Raw genomic sequence first — 10096 nt, forward strand, 5'->3', positions numbered from 1 at the left:
TGTGCATTAAAAGACACTAAACATTACTGGTATCAAGAAAATATGAGTTAAAAACCAAAGCAACATACCACTATATCTCCACTTGAATGGCTAAAATGTAATAAGATTTAAAATACCAAATGTTAGAGAAGATGTTGTAAAACCAGAAATTGCCAATGTATCTGAGAGAAGGTAAAATGTTACAACTTCATTGGTAAAGAAACTTGTCAGTTACTTAAAATTGTTAAATATCAGCTTTAATTATAAGACGCAAAAACTGCAAACAATGCAGGTATCCATCAACACGAAAATTGATAAACTGTGTCACTGTCACAAAATAAAATACCACTCCAAAATTAAAAGGAGTAAACTACTGATGCATGCAACATCAATTGATCTCAAGAGTATTATGCTGAGTAAAAGGAGCTAGACACAAGAAGTGTATACTACATGATTCTATGTACATGAAATTGCAGAATCAGGAAAACTAATCTTTGTTGATAGATAACACATCAGCAGAGGAGTAGATTAGTGGAAAGGAGGAATGAATAAATGTATTGGGGTGATGGAAATGTTCCAATCTTAATATGCAATTATCAAAATTGAATGAAAACACATTTACGATATATAAATCATGTATAAGATATATATAAGTTGTGTATAAATTACATATAAGATGAATAAATAATTAGATAAACCAAAGAATCAATAACTTTTTAAAAGAAAACAGAACAAATGGATAGAAAGAATTCCATTTTTTTAAAAAACCCCTTAATTTTCGAATTCTAAACACCAGATCAGTGAAAGAGTATATACCTCTCTGTTGAATAAAAGCAAGATTATGTCCAAAGGTGCTAAAATTTTTAAATAAAGAAAATTTTCTGGTTTATAGTGAATTATAAATTACAAGCCTTTGTGAAGTGAGTTTTTTAATGAATTAGGAAGTTTTAAGATGGCCCTATGAAAAGAAATTTTTTCCTATGTTTGCCTAACATAAACATAACTGTCACAAGACATATAAATATGATAAAATGGGTTTTTTTTTTGCACTTGCTAGGGGTAAAGTGGGAAGAAGAAAGATTGATGTTAAGAGAAAGAAATCATTAAGTATTTAGAAAACTGGAAAATGATTCAAGAAGAAAATGTACACGGGTAGAAATCAAAAAAGCAAAAATGAAGAAAGAGTACTTGGCAAGTGTTCACCCTTATTATAGATTTTCATTCATAATGAATATAACATTTTGGGAGAACAGTGAATAGACCAGTTTCACTGAGGTAAGAGATTTGTCAAAAGAAGTAATTGAACAAAACATTTAAACAATACAATAGAGTGAAACTTTAGGGAATCAATTATCAAAATATAGAGTTTGGTCATCTGAGGGGCAGTGAAAAATTATTGAGGATTTTTAACAGAAAAGATTGTTATAAAGTATTATTTTAGGATGGTAAACTAATTTATAAATGTGAAATTATTTTGTATCAGGCACTATTCTATTAATTTTGGAAATGTAGATAATGACAGAGACTTTTGACTTGACCAAATAATACCTAATATAATAAAGTCATTTATATTCCTTAGCTAAAGATGGATGATCATTATATTAGTCCATCCTTTTGATTTGCTACTGTATGTTGATTAAGTTTAGGTGTCAATTTTACTAGATCAAGGGATAATCAGATATCTGATAAAATATTTTTCTAATTATGTCTGTGAGGATGTTTCCATGATAGATTTGTATGTTTTTTGACTTTTTGGGTTTTGTTTTGTTTGTTTTACATACAGTATCATTTTATTCACATGAATTTCTAGAATGGGCAATCAAATATATGCTAAAAAATAAAAATAAAACATGGCTTCTCCCTATAGGGCATTAGTATAGAGCAGGGGAACTTTCTGGGGTGACGAAAATAGGCTGCATCTTAATACAAATGTGGGAAACACTGGAGTATCTATCCATTAAAGCTATATCATTAGGAAGTATGCATTTTAGTGGATATATGCTACCTTTCAAACCAAAACTTGTGAGAAAAGAAAGAATTGTAAGTTTTCATCTATTTGGTCTCAGTCCAGCTGGGTGGTCATTGTACCTGTGGGAGTCCATATCTTCCATGTTGGACATTATGAACATAACAGTTTCTCTATACAAGGGGTTCGGCTTTCCAGATGAATTAATAAATGCAATGTTCCTGTCGCAGCCACTCTGTGTGTGCCATTGCCACAAGTCTGGAGTGGCCTGCCTTTACACAGAAACCACTGATCTGGATGGTCAGGCTCTCAGAATGGTCACTTTGTAAAGGCCCATCGTCCTGCCATTGTTGTAAGGCAATGGGTCTGTCCTTAGTAGTCAGAGCATCTTAGACATCCATCCATGTTACAGGTGTGCAGAGAGCTCCTGAGTGTGGTTGAAATATCGCCTTTACTTATATGTATCATTCGTACGATAAATGAAGTTATCTTCCTCCAAGCACCCATCCAGTTGGGAATGGACTTAAGGGTGCAAGCCTATCAGCAATGTCTGGGCAGTTCATGGCATTTGGGAGACTTGAACTTCAATGCCTACGAGGTGGGATCATGTGCTCTCCAGGTTGCCATATGTGTGGGTGCCCTCTGTCATCTGATTTCTGCCTTGCCGTTTCCTTCCTGCTTCACTCAAGAATCCTTCCAAGATGACTCTGAAGGGAAGCTTCTAAGTTTGTCCTCCAGCCAAAAGGAAGTCTGAAAATTCAGAAGAAAATTAAAAGAAGTCCATAATTAAACTGTATTAAGTGATGAAGTTGACATAGCTTATGCAGTGGTACATATATTCTGAAATCAAAGATGTGAAGAGAAAGATTTGACCTGTCTTTCATGATGCCAATGGAGTATATTATTATTTTTTATTTATTTATTTTTCAAATTTTAGTTTAGATTGAGGAGGTACATGTGCAGGTTTATTACCTGGGTATATTGTATGATGCTGAGGTTTGGGGTGCAAATGATTCCATCACACAGGTACTGAGTGTAGTACCCAATAGTTAGTTTTTTAACTCTTGTCCTCCTGTCTTCCTCCATTCTTTAGTAGTCACCAGTGTCTATTGTTGCCATCTTCTGTCCATGAGTAACTGATGTTTAGCTCCCACTTATAAGTGAAAACATGCAGCACTTGGTTTGCTGTTACTGCATTAATGCCAATAGTATAATGGCCTCCAGCTGTATCCATGTTGTTGCAAAGGATATAATTCCTTTATTTTGTGTGACTGTGTAGTATTTCATGGTGTGTGTGTGTGTATATATATATACACACACACCATATATATATATACCCACACCATATATAGATATACACACACCATATATAGATATATATACACCATATATAGATATATATATACACACCATATATAGATATACACACCACATACAGATATATATATCTCTCACATATATATACATATATATACACCATGTGATATATATATCTGAGATATATATATCTGAGATATATATATCTCTCTCACATATATATATCTCTCTCACATATATATATCTCTCTCACATATATGTCACATATATATCTCTCATATATATCTCTCACATATATATCTCAGATATATATATCTCAGATATATATCTCTCACATATATATATCTCACATATATATACACACCATATATAGATATATATACACACCATATATATATACACACCATATATATACACACCATATATAGATACATATATATCTCACACATATATATCTCTCACATATATATCACATATATATATCTCACATATGTATGTGTGTGTGTGTGTGTGTGTATGTGTGTGTATATATATATCACATTTTATTCACTCAGTCCACTGTTGATAAGCACCTTGGTTGACTCAGGTCTTTGCTATTGTGAATACTGCTGTGATGAATATGCAACTGCATGTGTCTTCTTGGTAGAACAAATTTCTGTCTTTTGGATATTTATGTGTTTTGGCTGTGTGCCCATACAAATTTCATCTTGAATTGTAGTTCCCATAATCCCCACATGTTATGAGAGGGACCCACTGGGAGGTAATTTAATCATGGGGGCAGCTACCCCCATGCTTCTGTTCTTGTGACAGTGAGTGAGTTCTCACAAGATATGATGGTTTTATCACGAAATTTTCCCTCTTTTGCTAGGTACTTCTCCTTCCTGCCATCATGTGAAGAAGGATGTGTTTTCTTCCCCTTCTGTCATGATTGTAGGTTTCCTGAGGCCTCCCCAACCATGTGGAACTGTTAGTCAATTAAACCTCTTACCTTTATAAATTATCCAGTCTCAGGCAGTTCTTTATAGCAGAGTGAGAATGTACTAATACAGATATATACTCAGTAATGGGATTGCAGCATCAAATGATATTAATATTTTAGTTTTAGGCTTTTTGAGAAATCTCAAAACTGTTTTCCACAGTGGCTAAACAAATTTACATTCCTGCCAACAGTGTGTAAGTGTTCCCTTTTCTCTGCAGCCTCACCAGCATTATCTGCAGTTTTTCTGACTTTTTAATAAGAGACATCCTGACTGGAGTGAAATGGTATCCCACTGTGGTTTTGATTTGCATTTCTCTGATGATTAGTGATGTGGAACTTTTTTTATATATTTGTGGACCACTTTTATGTATTCTTTAGAGAAGTGTCTGATTATACCTTTTGCCAATTTTTAATGGAGTTTTTTTATTTATTCACTTGTTTAAATTTCTTATAGATGCTGGTTATTATATGTTTGTCAGGTGTGTAGTTGGCAAATATTTTCTAGCATTCTGTAGGTTGTATATTTATTCTATTGATAGTTTATTTTGCTGAGCAGAAGCTTTTAGTTTAATTTGGTCTCACTTCTCTATTTTGTTTTTGTTGAAATTGCTTTTAAGGACTTAGTCATAAATTCTTTCCAAGACAAATGTCCAGAATAGTGTTTCCTAAATTTCCTTCTAGAATTCTTATAATTTGAGGTCTTCCATTCAAATATTTAATCTCTCGAGTTCATTTTTGTATAGGGTGAAATATAGAGGTCCAATTTAAATCTTCTGCATATGCCTAGCAAGCTATTCCACCACTGTTTATTGAGTAGGGAGTCTCTTCCCCACTGCTTATTTTTGTCATTTTCAAAAAATATCTGATAGCTTTATTGTGGTTTCTCTACTCTGTTCCAGTGGTCTGTGTGCCTATTTCTGTACCAGTACCAGGCTGTTTTGGTTACTGTAGCTTTACAGTATAGTTTGAATTCAGGTTATGTGATGCTGTTTTTGTACCAGTGCCAGGCTATTTTGGTTACTGTAGCTTTACAGTATAGAGTGAAGTCACGTAATATGATGCCTCAGATTTTGTTCTTTTTGCTTAAGATTGCTTTGACTATTCAGGCTGATTTTAGGTTCCATATGAATTTTAGAATAGTGTTTTGTAGTTCTGTGAAAAATGACATTGGTAGTTTGATAAGAATAGTATTGAATCTGTGGATTGCTTTGGGCAATATAGATATTTTAACAATATTGATTCTTCCAATCCTTGAGCATGGAATGATTTTCTATTTGTTTATGTCATCTATGATTTCTTTTAGCAGTGTATTGCAGTTCTTCTTTTAAAGATCTTTCACCTCCTTAGTTACATGTATTCCTAGGTATTTTATTTTTTTTGCAGCTATTGTAAATGGAATTGTGTTATTGATTTGGCTCTCATCTCTCATTTTTATACACATACTCTATTTGTTTATAAAAGTGATGCTGATTTTGTAATCTGCAACTTTAATGAAGTTGTACTGATCAGTTCCAGCAGCCTTTTGAGGGAGTCTTTAGGATTTTCTAGGTACAGAATCGTATCATATGTGAAGACAGCTAGTTTGAGTTCTTCTTATCCTTTTTGCATGCCTTTCATTTCTTTCTCTTACCTGATTGGTCTTGCTAACACTTCCAGTACTATGTTGAGTAGGTGTGGTAAAAGCATCAGAAATGCTTTTAGTTTTTGCCCATTCAGTATGATGTTGTCTGTGGGGTGATCATAGATGGCTCTTATTTTGAGGTATGTCCCTTCAATGCCTAGTGTCTTGATGATTTTTATCATAAAGGGATGTTGGATTTTCTGAATGCTTTTTCTGCATCTATATGGTTTTTGTTTTTATTCAGCTTATGTGGTGAATAACATTTATTGATTTGTGTATGTTGAAATAATGTTACATCACAGGAATAAATAAAACCTGCTTGAATAAAGCCTACTCGATCATGGTGAATTAACTTTTTGATGTGCTTTCCTACTTGGTTTGCTGGGATTTTGTTGAGGATTTTTGTCTGTGTTCATCAGGGATATTGACCTGTAGTATTCTTTTTTCATTATATATTTGCCAGGTTTTGGTATCAGAGTGATTCTGGCTTTGCGTAATGAGTTAGAGAGGAGACCCTCCTCCTTTACTTTTCGGAATAGTTTCAGTAGAATTGGTACAAGCTCTTCTTTGTATCTCTGGTAGAATTTAGCTGAGAATCCATCTTGTCTGGGTCTATTGGTAGATTTCTTTTTATTGGTCCAATTTCAAAGCCCAATTGGTCTATGCAAGGTTTCAAATTCTTCCTATTGAACCTTGGGAGATTGTGTGTTATTAGGAATTCATCCATTTTCTCCAGATTTTTCTGGTTTGTGTGCATAAAGATGTTCATAATAGTCTCCAATGATCTTTTGTATTTTCATAGGATCATTTGTAATGTCATCTTTTTCATGTCTGATTGTACTTATTTGTATATTGTAGAGAGTGTCTATCAATCTTGTTTACGCTTTCAAAAAACAAACTTTTGGTTTTGTTGATTCTTTGTATAATTTGGGGGTCTTAATTTTATTCAATTCTGCTCTGGTTTAGTTATTTTATTTTTTTCCTGCTAGCTTTGAGGTTACTTTGTTCTTATTTTTTCTAATTCCCCTAGGTGTGATGTTGGATAATTAATTTGAGGTTTTTCTAACTTTTTGACATAGGTATTTAATGTTACAAACCTTCCTCAACACTGTTTTTTATGCATCCCAGAGATTTTGGTATGTTGTATCTGTTTTCATTTATTTAAAAGAATTTTTAAATCTTAATTTCAATGTTAAATTTGCTGTTTATTCAAAAGTCATTCTGGAGCAAGCTGTTTAATTTTGACTATAATTAGGTGGTTCTGAGTGATCTTCTTGGTATTGATTTCTTCTTTTTTTTTTTGCATTGTGGTCTGAGAATATGGTTTGTGTGCTTTCAATTTTTTTTAATTAATTGAGGCTTGCTTTATGGCCAAGCATTTCATTGATATTGGATGATGTACTGTGGGCAGATAAGAAGAATGTATATTCTGTGTCTGATGTGTGAAATGTTCTGTAGATGTCTAATGCTGACAGAGGGATGTTGAAGTTCCTCACTATTGTTGTGTGGTCTTCTAAGTCTTTTCATAGGTCTAGAAATACTGCTTGTACAAATCTGGGTGCTGCAATGTTGGGTGCATATATATTTAGGATAGTTAAGTCTTCTTATTGACTTGAGCCCTTTATCATTATGTAATGCCTTTCTTTGTCTTTTTGTTGTTGTTGGTTTACAGTCTGTTTTATCTGATATAAGAGTAGTGACTCCTGATGTTTTTTTGTTTGTTTGTTTTCTGTTTGTGTGTTAGATCTTTCTCCAACCCACTACTTTTAGTCTAGGAGTGTCAATATGTGTGAGATGGGTCTCTTGAAGACAGGAGATGCATGAGTTTTTTTTTTTTTAATCCAACTTACCATTCTACCTTTTATGTTGGGTGTTTAGAGCATTTACATCCAAATTTAATATTAATATGTGAGGTTTTGATCCTATTATGAAGTTGTTAGCTGGTTGCTTTGTAGTTTTTACTGTGTTGTTGCTTTATAGAACCTGTGAGCTATATACTTAATCAAGTGTTTCTGGTAGCAGGTATTGTTATTTTGTTTCCATCTTTAGAATTCCCTTAAGAGTCTGTTGTAAGGCCGGCCTAGAGGTAATACATTTCCTTAGTCCTTGCTTGTCTGGAAAAGATTTTATTTGATTTTTGCTTATAAAGCTTAGATGGCAGGTTATGAAATTTTTGGTTGGAATTTACTTTCTTGAAGAATGCTGAAAATATGCTCCCAGTCTTTCCTGACTTGTCAGGTTTCTGCTGAGAAGTCTGCTGTTAGCCTGATGGGATACCCTTTGTATATCATCTGCCCTTTTTCTCTAGCTGTCTTTAAGATTTTTTCTTTAATGTTGACCTTGGACAGTCTGGTGAGCGTATGCCTTGGTGATGTTTATTTTTTATAGAATATTGCAGGTGTCTCTGGATTTCTTGTATCTGAATGTTTACCTCTTTAGCAAAATTAGAAGATTTTTAAAAATTGTTTCCTTAAGTATGTTTTCCAGGGTGTTTTCCCTTGCTCATTCTCTCTCTTGAATGCCAATAATATGTATGTTTGATTGCTTTATATAATCTGATATTTCTCAAAGACTTTGTTCATTAAATTTATTTTTTTTATTTTTACCCGACTTAGTTCAAAATAAATTTAATGAACAAAGATGGAGATGGCCCTCCTGCACCAGAATCTTTGCACAGGAATGCTGGGGCACCTCAGGCTACAAATCCAGGTGAGCTGGTACTCTTAATACCTGGAGATTTGCCTAGGCATGAAGCAGAGAGGGCCTTGCTGCATCACAATCTATGTCCAGAATGTGTGGGGCAACTCAGCCTGATGAACCAGATGAATGGGTTTTCTAAATGCTTGGAAGTCTGCCTGGTTGTGAAGCAGATGTCTGCCTTTGTTGATGTTGGTTGACAGTCTGTTTTTATCTGATATAAGAATAGTGACCCCTGATCCTGCACCAGCATCTCTGCACAGGAAGGGCAGGGCAACTCAGGCTGCTAATCTAGGTGAATGGGTTCTCTGAATGCCTGGAGATGTCCCTGGGCATGGGGCATAGGGCCTCCTGCACCAGGATCTCTGCATAGAGGGGGTAAGGTGACTGAGGTTGCTAAACCAGGCAAGCAGATTCACTGAGTGCTTAGAGATCTGCCTGAGCACATAACAGAGAGGGCCCCCCTGCACCAGGATCTCTGCACAGAAAGGGTGGGGCTGGTCAAGCTGCTGATCCAGGTAAGCAGGTGCTCTGAATGCCTGAAGATCTGTCTAGGCATGGAACAGAAAGAGCTCTTCTGTACCACAATTATTTCCATGAAGGGTGGAGCAGCTCAGGTTGCTGGTCCAGGCAAGTAGGTGCTCCAAATACCTGTATTTCTGTCTGGAAGTGGAGTAGAGAGGGCCCTGCTGCACCATGATCTCAGGGGAGCAGCCTGGGGAAACCAACAATGGCACACACAGACTGGTTCTAGGTTGCCAAGCTGGCTCTACCTGTAAGTTTTCTGCCCAGGAGAAACTGCAGCTGTAGCAGCTCTCCTCCCACCCCAGGCTGTGACAGGGGGAATACAATTTCAGCTCCTACTGCTGAGGCACTTTCCAAAGTTCTGGCTATGGAGGCCCCTATCCTACCCCAGAGTGGACATTCTAATCTCTGACCTGAGACAAATATGCTTTTGCAACCAGAAGAATGGGTTGCCAAAGAATGGGGTCACCAAAGAATGGCTGACTTTGTATTCACCTGGATTAAAAATGGTATCCTGCTCTCAGTCCTAGGTCTGCGCCAATGTTGCAGTTTTCCCAGTGTCTTTCCATTATAGCATCTACAAGCCTCTTCCCACACTAGCTCCAGGGCTTGTGAGAAACAAAATGTTCTCCCTCAGCTTGGGTTGCTTGGATCCCCAGTGCAAATGTGAGTCACAGAGAAAGGCTCCCTGCATCTCTTGTGTACTGGCGCTTCACTCACTTTTGTCAGCCAGATTCCATCATAGAGACTGTTTGCCAGCAATCTCTTTCCCAAAATCTGGGTGCCCTACATGATTCTGTTGGATTCCCATATTCCTTCTTGAATTAATTGAATTTTCTTCTTGAATTTCCTTCTGTCTCTCTGAAGAATCCTGACTAATAAGCTCACAGATTTTATCTTTATGCACTATCTTGCTACTTCCAAGTGGCAGAGGCATGCTAAAAGCCTGTAATCTACCATCAAATAGACTGCTATTTGAATCAGTGACTGAGTAATAAAGACCCACCCTCCT

This window comes from Pan paniscus, chromosome 5, assembly GCF_029289425.2.
Source record: "Pan paniscus chromosome 5, NHGRI_mPanPan1-v2.0_pri, whole genome shotgun sequence".
NCBI classification, from domain to species: domain Eukaryota; kingdom Metazoa; phylum Chordata; class Mammalia; order Primates; family Hominidae; genus Pan; species Pan paniscus.